Genomic DNA, 17,500 nt, shown 5'->3' with positions numbered 1-17,500 from the left:
AAGCACATTTTTAGATGAAATATATTCGTATTTTATATTTTTATGGTAGATTTTCGTAACAGATATTTCTGTTGCCATTTTTTTTTGGCACAGTGAATAGATTTTTTTTTCTTTAAATTATCGTTCTTCTTTTTGACAGGAAAAGATATCAGAGAAAATGTAAACAATATAATTTATACAGGCTATTTTCTCTATTGCGCAGCGTGACTGACCAACGTTCATCCCATTAAATTAAAAACGTATTTCCATTCATTCATATTCACTCTGAAATTAATTGAAGGGCAACATCACCGTTGGCAAATTCATCATTGTGTACGAATCGTGTGGTCTGTTATTGTTACGTCATAAATGATTTAATTAAAAAGCTGGCGAGGTTATGTAACGAATACATCTCTCTGTCTGTTTTCCATGTTAATTTAGCTATGACTTTGGGATGAAAATTGAAAGATAGAGTTCATGTAACTAAATAATCATATGTCTGCAATAATGGCGAGAGCTTATGATTCTGGTGGAATTATATTCTGGTCTGCTACAGTTATTTTTATGTATTTTTTATTATCTAATTTGTTAATTTGTTAGTTTAATTTTTATATTTATATTCTAACTAACCTTTCCCCGGAGTTGAGGATAAGGTTTTCTGTATTCCAGAAGGTATTGTCCTCTTGATTCCCAGTTAGTATTTTAGGAAGAGGTTGTAAGTCTATTGTACAGTTGGCTTCATTAATTCCGGTACACTTCACGGGGAGCCAGTGAAATGTCTGACAGCTCTACTGTATATTATAGCAGGTAACGCTGTGCTTGGCAAAAGAGAAACTGTTTGTAACGCTGAGCCTGTAAACATGATCAAAAGCATTTTTATTAATTTTACAAAGTGTTCTTAAGTAAATAACACTATTTTTCTACATCTCCCTGCCTTATCAACAACTGTGGAGTAACTACCGATTATATTATTTGTGATCAGCTGAACTAAGGCATATAGAGACTTCAGGGCATGTCCAAATCGTTTAGAACTTTGTGTATTTACGCTATGAAGGATTCATCTGTGAGTTTCGATTTCAAAGAGTGAATTAGTATTATGAAAGTTTATGCTTTCAGCAAAACCTGAAGCTTTACTACTGTCATCTACAAATGATAGATTAATATTCAGTAATGTTTTGATTATTTATATTAATTTTTATTCTGAAATACTAGTTTTTCCATGAACACAGCTAGAATAATTTTTTTTTTTTTTTTTTTTTTTTGCGGAATAACATTATTACTTTCTGACTGTTGATAACTGGTATATGGCACTGGGTATGATTTCGAATTTAGAACAACAACAAAATAAGGGCGTAGTTTAAGGCAGGTCAATGAGAGAACTTAATAAAAGGAGAAAATTTTCACGGGAGACATAGGTTAATGTGTGAACTTAAAAAAAAAAGAGAAAAAAAAATAATATTTTCAACGGAGACATAGGTTAATGGGAGAACTTGGGAAAAAACAAATCACGGGAGATATATTATTATTGTTTGATCCGACATTGTTTGATAGATTACAACTCATCATCCAGTTTTGTTAAAAAGAAATGCAAGTTTTGACTTGAACATATTTAGAATGACAGTAGATGAGAAAAGAATGGGGAAAAAAAGACCCATATGTTTTTCTACGATCAACCAAGACCCTTTCTATACTCTCGCGTTCTACACTTTTCTGAATTTTGACTTCGCAGCCGGGTTTAACCTCCCGACATGGTTAATTATACATCTAATGGATGACGCCATTAAGATTAAGAGTTCTACTCCCGTCACATCGAAGTTGTCGGAGAGTCGCCCGTATCTTCGACATCGTCACCCATGACCTGTCAGGAGATGTCCCAAAGGGACCCTCAGATGTGACGGTCGGCACGCAGTAATGTGTCCCCGGTATCGCTGGGACATCTAATGGGACCATGGGCTCCCCTTTCAGGGAAAAAAGGAAAAAGTTCGTTGAAAGAAAGTAGCAGATCTGTAGCGAAGAGTTAATCTCTCTCTCTCTCTCTCTCTCCTCTCTCTCTCTCTCTCTCTCTCTCTCTCTCTCTCTCTCTCTCTCATAACTATAGGTCAATTTTCGAAAGCACTTTTTATGACCAGAAGTTTATGTACTAAAGTATGTCATAAGGACTAAAAAAAATTGTAAAATATATTCCCAAAAGGATTTTAAGTCACTGTCGATAATCTTTAGACAAGATTAGTAACATGTTATTCAACCATTCTTGTGCTATGTTCATTATAGTTATATTCTTAGATATGATAAAAACACTTACATTAAAATGATTTTATTTCATGGCGCCCCCTCCTGAAGTCTCGGTAAAAAAATATAAATACTACAACAAAATGCCTTAACTGGCGAAATATAAACAAGGAAAAGCAAAAAGAAAAAAGAAAAAAGAAAAAAAATAGATGGAGATTGGAGGTAGTTTTGGTTAAGGGAGATCGTCCATCCATGGAGAGATAATATCAGTCTCTTCGTCGGCCGTCAGTGGAACCGAAGGGGTTCTCTTGTGTCTCTCTATTAATGTAAACGTCTCCCCGTCGGCTTAAGAACTCTTTTTAAAGGGAATCTTTTTATGAGTATGTACATTGTATGGTTCGGTATACATTTTATTAGTCTGTCATGTATCTGTAAATATTCATCTGAGACAAGTCATTTTACCTTTACAAAATATTGTTTGCAAAAATTATATTTATTTTTTCAGATTGCTATAAAACCCCTCTATGATATTTTCTATATTTTTCATGGCTGAACCCTTCGATTGCGTGATATTCTGCTTAAGAAGTTTTTTTAATGGAATCATTTTATGATTATGTATATGTATATTTTTCGATATACATTTGATTAATCCTTCATGTATCACTGTAAATGTTCATCCAAGACGAGTCATTTAAATATATATCAATTGACTTTACTTTACTTTATTTATTTATTTATTTATTTATTTTTTTTTTTTTTTTTTTTTTTTTTTTTGTAAATATCATATTTATTTATTTCAGACTGCTATAAAACCACTCCATGATATTTTCTAAATTTTTATTATGGTTGAACCCTTTGATTGTGTGACACTTACTAGTCAAGGGTCTAGACCTTGGCCTCATGGAAGCCACTTCCTTTCCGAGCACAGACCAGATCATTATCCATTCTATAGGGTTCCCAAAGAGAATGTTCCTTGAAAATATGGGGCAATATTCACATTAGTTGAAGAAGCTGATCTTACTCGAACAGAAAAATAATGCTCATATTATCTTTTAATTTAGAATCTTATTATTTTAGGTGTAAAAGCATCTGTAAGGTATTCATGGTTTGAAAGGATGTTTACTCTGGATTATAGATCTAACTTTTTTATTTTCTCGAAATTATATACAACAATGATATATTTTCGATGTTCACTATCAAAGTCGTTCCAACGCCGTCAGCAAGAAATAACCACTCAACAATCAGTGTGTGTGTGTGGTAATTGCTTCGATTAATTCGCTGACAATAGCATTTCTAGTTACTTTTTTTCCGAATGTTTCTGTCTTCGAGAATTTTTTTTTATATGTTATTTTGTATCAGTTGGGTATTTTGGGCTTGAAGAAAAAAAGCGTCACTTATAAAAAAGTATCAAATAGTGCGCAACGTGCTTCCTAAACCACAAATAGGCTACTCTAGTTAGCCGGTTAGATTACTCAGAAAAATTAATTTATATATTTTAAACCTTTAATATATAAGCTAATAAATTACACATTCTACTCAGTTATGGACAAAACATTTATATATACACACACATATATATATATATACACACACATATATATATTATATATATATATATATATATATATTATATATATATACATATATATATATACATATATGTATATATATATATATATATATATATATATATATATATATATATATATATATATATATATATATTATCAATAAACTTTACCCCTAACAAGGTGACTCCGTATAAAACAACACAATAGCCCTATTGCATTCCTTAAGTGTTGAATCTTGAATGAATCCCATGTGCAGTAAACTCCCTCAGTGTTATTCACTTCATACATGTACACAATATTTTACCTTTCTTGCTTCCCTTATTCCATGTCTCGCCCTCACATCATCCATCATATTTACTTCTTTGTTACACCAGGCATACTTATATTCATTTCTCCTTCTGTACTTCCATTTACCCTCTTTAGTTCACTCCTGCTCACATGTATTCTCAACTTTCTTCTCTTCCAAACAATAGCAAGCTCTTTTGCCAGCTTATTTACCCTCGCTCCCCTATCCCCAATGAACACAATGTGATTGACAAATATTAACTTCATCCCCACCTCCATAACTCGGTTTTCATAAATCCAAACCTTCGCTCCACATCCAATGCCTTTTTCTGACCTCTCACTCCATCTGTAAAGTTGCAAGACAGCCATGAAGACAAAACACCCTAATCTCAGACCCACTTCCATAGCAAACCAGTCACTATCTTGCTTCCTTACGTAAAACTTACCTCATTTCCTCTATAAGATATTGTGTAAGGTCTCAATACCTTGAAATCTTTATGCCACACATCCTCAGCACATTCCACATTGCTCCAATTAATTTATCATATGTTTTTTGAGATACGTATTCGACCTGCAGCTTTTCCCTATTGCTTTCATACTTTTCACATTATTATTCATAACAAACGCTTAATCAAGTACTCTCTTTCTTATATCACTGTGACCTATCTTTCTCTGTCAAAATCCTACAGCCTTTCCTGGCGTACTAGGAATGTTCTGCCCTTATAATTCTTACATTTGCATTTATTACCTTTACCTTTTTAGATTGGACAGTGATGCCTCTCCCACATTCCATGGGACCTTTGCCTTATGCAGATATACCTTAAAATCGCTGTTCAGTCACTCACCATCTCACGTACAGTTTCATCAACTCCTGGTGTTTTTCATTTCTTCAGCTGTTTAATTGCCTGTCTTACATCCACAACAGACACTTCCATGAGCATTATCCAATTACATTAGCCCATACAAGTCTTGTATCACACAGCCCTTCTATTCTCCACATTCCACAAATCTTATTTACGTGTGTCCATACAGTATCTACAACAATAACAAACGCATTCATGTTTGGGGTTTGGTTAGTTTTCACCACCACGCTGGTCAGCGCAGATTGGCGATGGTGGGAGACTTTAGTCTGATCGCTCACAGAAAACATGACCCCGACTAGTACAGCTTTATGGATCATGACGATATGCAGTATATATATGTATATATATATATATATATATATATATATATATATATATATATGTGTGTGTGTGTGTGTGTGTGTGTGTACTGTATATACAGGTAATTAGATATCCATAGTGACCTCTTGGCGTTTGATTTGACTATTATCAAAATTTAAATCTAACTTAGAAATAAATGAAGATGCTATTTTATATCGAAATCCAGATAAGTACTAATAAGGTCCAGGTTACCACCTACTGTATTTCACACGGATTTAAGAGGCATAGAAGTATATTTAAGCATATACATATACTTGTCAAATCCATATGCATGTTACTTGAATTGGGATAGACCATTAACCCATAATTGTAGCATAAACACACACACACACACATATATATATATATATATATATATATATGTGTGTGTGTGTGTGTGTGTGTATATATATATATATATATATATATATATATACACACACACACAAAAGGTTCTGAAAGCCCCATTGTCCACCTTTCCATAGGTCAATCCGCCAATTAGGACACGCGGGTGAGTGGTATGGTATTTTCTTATGTTTGCTAGGTCGTGCATTAATCTTGGCTGATGGCTTCCTTGTCTTCCCTGCTGTAAATAAACAAAGGGCTCGTGGCTAGCAACTTCACCCCTTCATAACCCGTTGAGAAACCGGAAGACTGTACCATTCTGGTGCCTGTCCCTCCAAAGGGAATTGTGGATTATGATGAAAACAAATATTTATTCGTGCATTTATGACATAAAAAAACGCAATATGCATGAATGTATATTGTCTGTGTATGTATTGTGATAGAATAAGTGAACAGCCATTAGTAAAATGTATCCCATGCCGATATGTACGTCACGATCGCATTGCTCAGGTACACTTTATCTGCTCTGTTTGACGAATATCGATCGATAAGCGAGTTCGCAAGTTCGACAAAAGGTTCCGAAAACAATGAAACTCTTTCCTGTGCAGAAATATTGGACAGATATCCAATGCATCAGAGGCCGGCTAAAGATATTCCACATCCTCATCCGGTCAGTTCGTCAGTCAGTCAGTGCTGCCCTCCAGGTGAAGCGGCGGGGATCGGCGTAGGCAACCAGGTCACCGGAATGGTTACCCATGAGTCATGTAACGACTGGACTAAAAAAGATTTGTTTGTATAATACGATGCTAGTGTACGCGACCCGTCAAAATGATGGTTAAATGTTTAGATAGTTATGAACACACAAGTACGTAACCCCCTCTCACCTTGATATGAGTGCTCTTTCTCCCCTTACCTAAGGGATGCGGAGAGCTTATCATGACCGGAAATTATATATATATATATATATATATATATATATATATATATATATATATATATATATATATATATATTATATATATATATATATATGTATATATATATATATATATATATATATTTATATATATATATATATATATATATATATATATATATATATATATATGTAGCCGGATGCTTGTTCTTTATTATATTGTTTCATTTTAGTCTCCAGGCATTGGTCTTGATACCATGACTGTACGCAGCTTTCACTCTGCCTTTACACATCTGTCCTGGAAGTCACACAGATCCTGAGTAGTGGTGGCTAACTCGAGAGTGAGACGTTTCAAGTAGTTCCTTTCTTCTATTGTCCTCTAGAATATAGAATTCGTTGTCTTCCTTCCTTCTGCACTTCCTTGGTTATTTAACCTGCTAGTTTTTAGAAGTCGACTGGGATCGCTCTTGAGAAATACTTTAAAACAAGTCTCCGTGTCAGTGACTGATCAGGTCAGCCATTAAAGTTTCGGTCTCCTAAATATGGGAAGAATATAATGTTTTAATACATTAGTCTTCTCGATAAATTCATTTACTTTTTTAATTCCCAAGTCAGTGCCTGATCAGGTAGGCCATTAAAGTTTCGGTCTCCTAAATATGGGAAGAATATAATGTTTTAATTCATTAGTCTTCCCGATAAATTTATTTAATCTTTTAATTCCCAAGTATCGTTTAAATACGTTGGTCTTCCAGGTAGATTTATTTATTTTTATGAATATATGAGAATCGTTTTAATACATTGGTCTTCCAGATGAATTTATGTATTTTTATGAATACCTGAGCTTTGATACATTGGTTTTCCACATATATTTATTTAATTTTATGAATATTTGAGTGAACATCATAACCATCCTTATTTTGAATACGAAATCGTCGCTTCTCCATCTCTTTTGGGTCTTCTTTCCGCTAAGGGGATTAAACCCATTCAAGACATTAATTTTTTTTTGTCTTGAAGTTTTCAGAAATGGGCGAACACCTAGAGTGTCTGGTGTGAACGATCTCGGTACAGTTACAATCTGAGTCTTTTTATGGCCAATTTAAGCCAAGTTGTCAGAAGAGGCAGACTTCGTTATTGTTGCCTGCTGATAAGTCCGCTCTTCTAAAAAGTCGCCCACTTGTTACGCTCTGGTCGGGCAGATTTACGAGAACGTTCTTCAAGAATGATTTGATTCCTTGATGCCATTATGACAGAGTCGTTTGATAAGGGCCAGTTTGTTGGTCCATTGGTATTCTTTTTTTATTTTAATGATTTTTTTTTTCTAGGTGGAGTTACCTCATCTCCTTCCCTCCATTGCAAAAAGTAATTTCTTTTCTTTTTCATCAAGCGTTCCTTTTTCACAAACTTATATCACTATTTATTTAACCCACTTATAAGGCTATATTATGGTTTTATTTCTTTTAGTTTGATTATAATTTATTAATCCAAATTTCTCCTGCATCCCTCTGCGAAATCTCATCCCCCCTCTAGATTATATATGCATGAATAGTTTTACGTTGACCAATGGAGACACATTGATAAGATCATCTCAACGTACAACTTGCACGACTTGTTTTTCTTTATTGTTTTATTTTTGTATCTTCTGATTATCTCTTCCACCTAACATGTGTTCCCGTTACTTTTACGAAAGTTCGGTATCTGGTTAAGATTTCTGTACCTTTGAAATTCCTTGATCAAAAGGATTACGCATTGCAAAAACTTGTGTATGTTTGTATGTATAATTCTATTTTTGTTTGCTGAGTATGTATGCATTTCAAAGGGGATGCAAAAAATTACCTGTCCTAAAGTTTGGTTTTACATACTTATATACACAGTGTATATATATATATATGTGTGTGTGTGTATATGTGTATGTATGTATGTATATGTGTGTATATATATATATATATATATATATATATATATATATATATATATATATATATATATATATATATATATATAAACATTCAGTCGTTCTCCTAAAAAGAAATGGTTCTATAGCAAATATAATACAATAGTCACTTCTACATTCACAGTTAAACTGCTCAATTGTGGTCGAACTTCAGAAAAATGTGGATTTGATTCAAAGATGAAAGTATTTTATCTCTGTAATGATGCAAATCGTAGTTTGTCTGTATCTGCCATTTATAAAGTGTGGATTTAATTCAAAAGGGCTTTCAATTTACTCTGGAACGGACCAAAGTAAAAAATTAAAGGAATCTTTATCGATATTTTGAATAGGGAATTAAGACTGTTAAGCATTTGTATGCAAAAAAGATATATCCAAACCTTTTTAATTATTTAAAATGAACGCATTTTGCTTTTCACTTTCTTTTGATAATTGACGAAGGCTGAAAGTTCTGATTTTGTAATTATTAGAATTGTCTCAAATTTCATTGTTCTTGAGTTATTTGTAAGATGATTTGTTGTTTATTAATTTTTGTTGATGATAATGCTGACTAGAAAAAAATGCATATATCTTTGATTAGGAAGTTTTTATGACAGATCTATAGATGATAAAATGAAACTAGCATCTATGAACTATAATATAAAAGATTTAATATTTTCAAGCCTATTCTTTTCCAAGTTAATCTTATTGCAGTTTAAGCATATCATTTTTTTTTTATGATGAACACGGAACGATTAAACATATTTATTTAAAATTCCATAATAATGAATTATCATTGTAAAAGTGAGACATGACTTGAAATGCAGGTGATATATGCCAATCAATTTCTGACCTCTTACGGTCCTGTCACGGCGTTCCGAATTTCATTCGATTCCCTCTGTTCGAACGACGCACGTTTTGAACAGAGGGTAATGATTTCGCATGTGACAGTTTTATTTTGACATGATCGGTAATTCCTTTCTCTCTCTCTCTCTCTCTCTCTCTCTCTCTCTCTCTCTCTCTCTCTCTCTCTCTCTCTCTCTCTCTCTCTCTCTCTCTCTCTCTCTTTTCTATATATATATATATATATATATATATATATATATATATATATATGTGTATATATATATATATATATATATATATATATATATATATTTATTATATTTATATATATGTGTGTGTGTGTACATTATGCATGACTGCTATAACGATAAAAAAAAGTTTTTATGAACGTGGGAATAAAGGAAAAAAGCCTTGCCGATCACCGCAGACTCGGCTGATCAGTCTCATGATAAATCCATTGCTTTGTAAATCTCGTGATGGCATCAGGGCATTTGCGCGCATGATTTGAATGCCCAATATTGTATCGTTTTTCACAGTGCGTCGAATACGAGTTCATTGCATGAGAGGCTATGAATTGGTTGCTAATTTGATAGAAAATCCATTGATAATGTCCGATTTATCGTCGCATATAGATCGGATATTTTATCATCCTGGTATCCTTGTTCGCGAAGTCAGATGATCACGTTCAAGGGTAATAAACTCCGCATTTTTAGTGTAGCATTAATACATGCAGAATTGGCGATTGATTTGAAGGTAAAGTTTTATATTTATGGTCAGTGTATGTGTAGCGTCAAAGATGGAGGAATAGATGTTTTTGAGACTGATGAATTTATTAATCGGTTTTGTATATAAATTGAGCTATCGGGCGTATTTAAAACTATTGGGTTAAATATAGAACTGAAATGTATATTAATAGAAGGCTAGAATTTCGTCCAAGAACAGAGAGGAAGAAGAGTGGAATCATTAGCATCAGAAGATAAAAGAAGAATGAATCCCTTTTCTCCAACTTCATTTTTGTTACAAAATACTTGAACTTTCTTAGATTAAATCTTTTTTATGCCTCAGCACTATTGATTATGCCTTAATTGATTTGAATTTCATGCGAATGTTTTCAACACAATTTTTTTTTTCTTGAGTGTGTAAAGAATTTAAGATTGGAAAACCGGATGGTATCACGATCTGTGTACTCTCTCTCTCTCTCTCTCTCTCTCTCTCTCTCTCTCTCTCTCTCTCTCTCTCTCTCTCTCTCTCTTTCGGTTTTTTCTTAAACGATAACAATCGAACGTCTTTGTTTCTAATTAAGGGAGACACCTCTTAATTTACGACTTAGCGAGTGTCAATGCTTGCGGATCCACACCCATCGTGTCCATGACCATTTTGTCTGTATATACGTTTTCATATGAACCATGAATTATATTTAAGGATTTAACTAATTTTATATTATACACATCTAAATACAATTATAATTGCAAATATATAAACAGTATGTTAAGGACTGGACAGTAGTATATCCGTAAGGTAATTATATTTGATATATTTATATACGTACATATATGAAAATACATACAAAAAAATGCACCAGTTTCTAGTCCACTGCAGGACAAAGGACTCAGACATGTCAATTCAATTCGGGTTTGACCAGTTTCATCATCACGCTGGCCAATGCGGATTGGTGACGGTGGGAGATTTTCGGCTCATCGCTCACAGCAAACTGTCCTAGTATGGGTGGCCCTGATTAATACAGCTGTGTTGATCATGGCTATACGCAAACCCTTTCTCCCCGTTAAAGTATCCCCACTCAGAAAGAGACCATGTATATATAGACATATATATATATATATATATATATATATATATATATATATATATATATATATATATATATATATATATATATATACCTATATAGAGAGAGAGAGAGAGAGAGAGAGAGAGAGAGAGAGAGAGAGAGAGAGAGAGAGAGAGAGAGAGAGAGAGAGAGAGAGAGAGAGAGAGAGAGAGAGAGTTAATGATTCGATAAATTCTGGTTTATATGTTCAGATAGTTTGCATGTTAAGATTTCTTATTTTGTTTTAGAGTTAAGTATCAAAGAATAACTGAGAGCTGCATAAATCCTTATTTGTATGTATTTAGAAATTTTATCCAGCCGAAAACGTGACTAATTTTGTGATTAGGAATTACGCGTTTGGTTCAGGACGATAAATTATTAAAAACTCCTTGGCAGTGAATAATTTATGCTCTGAAAAATATATTTACTCAAATAGCGAAACCTTCGTCTCCCTTATTCGTGAGTCCTTGATGAATGACGACAGCGAAATTTTTCAAATACCTTTTTTCTCCATTGAGATTCTGTTTCTGAAAGATGAATTCATGTTATATTGCGGTTTTATTTTTGCTTCTACTCACTAAATTAGCCTTCGGACATTGTGGCCCGCTGCTCCTGCACATATTTCTTTAGCCTTAACCATGAACAGTAATTGTTATTGCTATTTTCATTTCTCTGCTACTTTTACTTTGGATATCTTATTGATCATTAATATTTAAGATACTAAAAAATAAAAACTTATTCAGCATATGATGCTCCATTGTACTTGCATTAGTTTTTCATTCTCGTTGAATACTCTGTCACTGTTGCTACATCAACACTAGATATCTCTCACATCACTGTCGCAATCTCGTGATATGTCGTCTTAATCTTCAAGCCATTCTTCTTTGATTTTTGAGTTACACATATAAACTACAATACTAGTTTTATTTTTGGATATCATATACAGTATTCTGTTTGATTTTCCCCAGCGCATGACTTTAACTCTTTGTGTGTTGTGTATTTATTAACGCTTGGTTTTTATTCTGTTCAGTTTTTATCTCTCCATCCCTCTATACATAATTTTTTAGTTAAGTTTCTGTATTTTTGAAACCCTTTTAAATAATTCCCTGTCACGACTTTTCCCTTGTTTTCTAGTAATTATCTTTGTTTGGATACACTTCTATAATTGTAAACAATGATTTATTTTGACTTTCTGTCAGCGTGCTGCATTTCAATTCGTACCCTTTACACCGCCACGCAAAGCCAGATTACTCCTTACCAGTCACTCATTTGTAAGTTCCCTCCCTTTACGACTGTTCTTTTATTTTTTATTTTTTTTTCTTACTTTGTCGAACCCTCACCGACCGTCCTCTTCTCCTCCCCCATCATTTCTCATCCCCTTCCTCCATGAGATTCACTTCTACCTCCCTCCCCCCGTAACCCCGTTAAATGTTGAGTGGCGTGGCGATAAGAGAGGCTGACAGGTTTTGCCCGTTTAATAGGCTAGCACCTCTGGCATTTCTCCCTTGGTGTTCAAAACAGTTTTATTGATCTGCCATTTGCATTTTCGTATTATGTCTTCTTGGTCCTCTCTCTCTTTTCACTGATTATTTTATTTCTTTATTTTTATAGCCTCTGCTAAGTATCTTTCAACGGAGAGAGATTTGAGAAACGTTTTTCATATATATTTACGGGAATTTTTTCATTTTCATTAATATTATTATAATACGTCGTTTTTCCTATTCATCAGTTTGAGGTATTTCTAAAGGTTATCTTGGAAAAACAGTTCCATATATATATATAATATATATATATATATATATATATATGTATATATATATATATATATATATATATATATATATATATATATATATATATTATAATATTTATAACACGGCTGATGATGGTGGAGTTATGTGAAGAGAGAAATCATTTATGATTCATCCATTTAATTATAAATGTTGTAGCAAACGCTGTTTTTTTCCTAGAATTACTTGATGTTAGACGAAATGGCTCAATGATGAATATATATTTATCTCTTTACATATTTATCTCTCTCTCTCTCTCTCTCTCTCTCTCTCTCTATATATATATATATATATATATATATATATATATATATATATATATATATATATATATATATATATATATATATATATATATATATATATATATATATATATATATTTATATATATAAATTCGGCAGATTTCATGCTAGTTCTAAATTTACTTTGTCAAAATAAAATAGTATTTTTATAAATGCCTATTTGTAGTGCCAATTTGCGGGAATCAACCATTCACATACCTACTCCATGCTTGAAAGGTTGAAGAAGCTTTGAAATATTTATAGTTTGAAGGTTTTAAGAAACTGAAATATTTGTAATTTTTCATGAATGTCGTATATAAAGTATACATACATCATCTTGCGCCTTTAATGATACGGATATCATTTTGAACAATATGTATTTGTTGATGTAAACAGTGAATTAGTACCTGGTTGTTAATCAACTACGTTAGGAGAAGGTCGTGAACGAACAACATAATTCTATAGAGTTGCTAGTTACATTGTGGTTACTCCTCTCCAAAAAATCCCACGTATATATTGTTTTATACCATTAACACACTGAAAATGTTGTAAAGACAATTTTATCGTGGACATGAATCAGGATGATTAAGGCGTTAAATATTCTTGTTTTTTTTTTCGAGTTTTTTTACTTTTTTAATTCGAGGAAATATTTAACGACTGACACAAACGTTCTGTATATTTATTCATTAAATATTGGGAGACATTTTCAGTTATGGTTATCACTTCCAATAATGTTTCTAATATAACTTTTGTTATTTTTCTAATTATTTTACATACAAAGTACTGCCCTGACTTTGATTTTATATGAAAGGAGTGACTTATTTAAAATGAAATAACTTAATCTTGCAGGTATAAATATATATTTGTTTGATAATGTGGTTGACTAAAGTTAAAAAGTGGTAAAGTATTCACTGGTGAAATGCTCCCGTTTCATTCTGTTACATCTTTTTCAAAGAGAAGTGAGAGAGGAACAGAAAAGCTCAGAGGCCAAAGGTTTCATGTATTTTGCGCAAGGATTGTTCATCTCACTCCTATTAGCTCTGAAATTGCATGCCAGTGTTTCTCACCTGTGAACATGCAGCAGTTTCGCCCTTCCATTGCAAATAAGACAAGAGTCGATACGGGGCGATTATATCCTCGAGATTAGCATTCCCATTACGTTCTTTATTCCGAGGGCATTTGAAGGTAATTTATTGCCGGAGCAGCAAAATTTTCAATGAGATCCATCCCATAATGGACCCTATTGAAGGGCGCCATAAGGGAGGAGGAGGAAGAGGGATTTCAGAATTGCCCCATATGGTAAGTTCTCCCCCACGTGGGAATAATTAACAAAGCAGGTAATTATCAACTTACATAAAACCCATTGTGCCAAGGCTCTGAACGGCCCACCTTAATTATAATTAGATATCTTTGAGCACCTGCCCATTGTCCTCTCACACAGCCATTCGAGCCTTTTGATATTACTTTGAGACGCTCGAAATTGGGTTAATGATGATAAAAAAGATAGAAGCCCCGTGGAAATAGTTCTGCTGGACGGGATGTAAAAAGGGCACCATTTACATGGGAAGTGAATCGAACACTTTAATGAATAAAGAGGAAATGATGCATACTCTCTCTCTCTCTCTCTCTCTCTCTCTCTCTCTCTCTCTCTCTCTCTCTCTCTCTCTCTCTCGTGAAATGTTATGTTCCTTACTGGTAGCATTCTAGGAAATTATTACTTTCAAATTATTACATAAAATTTTGATGTTTTCGTCAGTGATCGATTAGTGAGCTTGTTTTAGTTTGGAAAGAAGTTACGGGATTTTAGTTGATGACAACAATAAAAGGAATTTGTATGAACTATATATATATATATATATATATATATATATATATATATATATATATATATATATATATATATATATATATATATATATATATATATATATATATATATATGGATATGCTAAGAGAGACAAATTATTTCCTTATCAAAAATATTCGCAATTCAAGTACTTACAGATTTCATATCTGTGATGACGAGATATATACTATAAAAGAAAAAAATCGTTAGTGCTGGCAGACGTTGAAAGATAAAATGGATAAAGTAAATAAAACCTGGGGTTAAACTAAGTAATTCTTACAGTTCACAAGAATTACGTTTAAAGATGTAACCTGGATATTTTAGCGTATTAAGTAAATGTACAATGGGAAAATTATTGGGATAAGAAAACTTTTACTTCTAATATAGTAAAAACAAGCGGTAAAAGATTAGATATCTATTCATGATCACAAAAATAATAACAGCTTCTTTGTTATACTTTTTTTTTTTCACCGATCTTATAGTACCAAATTACGTGAATACGTAATTTTTAATTATTTCCCAATCAGTAATTTTCCAAACCTTTTCATTTGTGTGTATTGTGTGGCTTCATAGTGATTTGGAGATATCCTTAGAGAAGATGTATTATACGATACAGTGAGAATTTTTTTTACATGTAAGCTTTTCGATCTTCAACAAAGCTTACTGTTCAAGTCTTTAGTTGCTGACTCTCATCTTAATTGGACAAAAATTGCTGTCTGTTAAATTTCTTATTTCTGATCTAGATATTGATATCTGGCACCGTCGTTCAATTAGTTCTTTATGTATGTTGCACAATTTATTTTTACAATTCAGACTATTTCATTCAGATCTTCCCAGACTGTACGCATTACTAGGTGAGGAGTTCATTCTAAGTCTTACCTTCTCCATCATAAGACTCAATACTGCACAGTATTCTAGAAGTTTTAATCTTGCTGTGATCAAAGTATGGAATGATCTTCTTAATTAGGCGGTTGAATCTGCTGCAAATACTTTTCTGTTGAACAGGTTGACAAAAGTCCCTTTTCATAGTTTATATATAACGGATCTCTTTTAACATTGTTACTGATCTTTTTTTTTTTATTTATTAATAAACTATTATGTATAGTTTATTTATTTCCTGACCCCATTGGACTATCCCTGCTAGAGCCCTAATATTTTTGAGCACCTGCCCACTGTTTGGCTAAAACTTGCTGAGTAAACTGTTTTTTTTTTTTTATATATATATACATATTTGTTTTATTGGGGTTTGTTGGACGACTGTATGTAAATTTTGGAATTATAGCAAAAGAGGAGGGAGAAAAGATGACACAATCCGAGGAAAAAAAGTCCACATTTCGTGATATACGAACTTTTTATAAATAGGTATTCGTCTTGATATAAATTGATTAAATAGAAGAATCTATGAAAATATATTGACTTGGGAGAAAATTGAATTTGCAAATAAGCATATGGATAAGATACTGAAATAAGTGCAAACACTCACACGCAAACAAAGAGAAGAAAGACCCTGTCCCTCTTAACAGAACCTTTCCCGTGGCCCCTTCGAAGACGTTATCGCTCGAAAAATCATTTTCCTGCGATAGGGTCTTTTCGATTTTCATGGTTTTGGTCACATTCCCTGACTGGAATTCCTCCCTGTGAGTCATATTAATGGGACGTGTCTTAAAATTCTTTTCAAACTCCCATCATGTTCCTGCCGCACTTGAAGCCTCGCTCCTTACATGGCTCTCCTTGCCCTCCACGTGTTCGAAAGCCTCTTCGGCACCTCAGTCACGTAACGCCCCCAACAGACCACTGCATCTTGCCAATACTTTTCAGAACATTGGTATTTTCCAGGGCGAAATGGCATCACACTAGGTTTACCATTTCTGATATATATATATGTATATATATATATATATATATATATATATATATATATATATATATATATATATATATATATGATACTAGTGTACGCGACCCGTTACAAAGTAACTGCTAAATATTTAGATAGATATGCACACGTACCCCTCTCTCACTGGTGGACGACTAGTCCTCCCCTCTACCCGAGGGACGGAAAGAGCAGAGCATGACCGAGGGGAATATATATATATATATATATATATATATATATATATATATATATATATATATATATATATATATATTTATATATATATATAGAATATAGCTAGCCATAAGCTATTTATTATATAGGGGACATTAAGAAAGATAGAATGTCGCCATGACATTGATTTTAGATAATGGCACCTAACAAAACTTGGTTTATATGCGTGTTTTCATTTTTTTGAAGGGTATTAATGTTATTATTGTCGTAGTATTTTTTATTCTAATTATATTATAGGTGATAGGACATTCTACCATCAAATTTCACAAGGAGAAACATGTTTAGTGCAGATAAGAGTTGCTCTATGTAATCGACACACCACTCAGTCTTGTTTTTTAAGTTT

This window comes from Palaemon carinicauda, chromosome 31, assembly GCF_036898095.1.
Source record: "Palaemon carinicauda isolate YSFRI2023 chromosome 31, ASM3689809v2, whole genome shotgun sequence".
Classification (NCBI taxonomy): Eukaryota; Metazoa; Arthropoda; class Malacostraca; order Decapoda; family Palaemonidae; genus Palaemon; species Palaemon carinicauda.
The sequence above is the reverse complement of the archived record's forward strand: the minus strand, read 5'-3'. Positions refer to the sequence as shown.